Raw genomic sequence first — 1,178 nt, 5'->3', positions numbered from 1 at the left:
TTTAAACAAACAACAAAAAAAGAATATTTATCACTGAATTATCAATAGCTATTGGATTCCCTGGTGGCTCAGATGGTAAAGAATCTGCCTGCAGTGCAGGAGACCCAGGTTTGATCCAGGTTGGGAAGATTCCCTGGAAGGGAATGTCTACCCACTTCAGTATTCTTGCCTGGAGAATTCCATGGACAGAGCGGCCTGGTAGGCCACAATCCACAGGGTTACAAAGAGTCAGACTTGACTGAGCAACTAACACTTTCACTTTCATGGAGATAGATGGTTCTAGAACTAAATAGAATCATCAGTGATTCAGGTTCCTTCCATCCATTTGCTTTGCTATCCTTATATATAAGGTTTCATCCTCAGCCTTGTCTGTGCCACTTCAGCACAACACAAAACAAAGCTAAAAGGAAGGGAAATATGAGTTTAGCGAGTTCTTAAGCTGTATATAAATGAAACCATTCTAAATAGTAAAAATCTAAAATACTCAAAGTCTTCAAGTTTTGATGAGGAAGTGGCAAAAATGAGCTCACAAACATTGATAGTGAGAATGTGAACTGGTTCAATCATTTAGGGGAAATCTGTGGTAAATCAAAACCACATATCTAAGATCTATTAATTATACTCCTACATATATATGAAAAGAAACGAGTTTAATTATCCAGAAAAGACATTATTAGAATGTTTGTGACAGTTTTATTCATTGTAACCAAAATATGTAATAAACCCAAACATCTACCACCTGCAGAATGAGTAAATAAACTTGTACATATAATATATTTATACAATGGAGTACTATATAGCAATTTAAAAAACTGGAAAACACAAATAGATGAAGTTCATGGATATTGTGTAACAGAAGCCAGACATGAAGAGTGCATATTTTATCATTTCATTTATATGACGTTAAAGGGGCTTCCCTGTTGACTCAGATGGTAAAGAATCTGCCTGCAATGCAAGAGACCTAAGGTTCAATTTCTGGGTTGGGGAGATCCCCTGGAGAAAGGAATGGCTACCCACTCCAGTATTCTTGCCTGGAAAGTCCCATGGACAGAGGAGCCTGGAAGGCTACAGTCCACAGGGTCGCAAAGAGTCGGACATGACTGAGCAGCTAACACTTTCACACGATGTTAAAGACTGACTGAAAAAGTAACATTAATACATTTATTAGTGGAATCAAG

Source organism: Bison bison, unplaced genomic scaffold, assembly GCF_000754665.1.
Source record: "Bison bison bison isolate TAMUID 2011002044 unplaced genomic scaffold, Bison_UMD1.0 scf7180017853138, whole genome shotgun sequence".
NCBI lineage: Eukaryota > Metazoa > Chordata > Mammalia > Artiodactyla > Bovidae > Bison > Bison bison.
Note: the sequence above shows the minus strand (reverse complement) of the source record.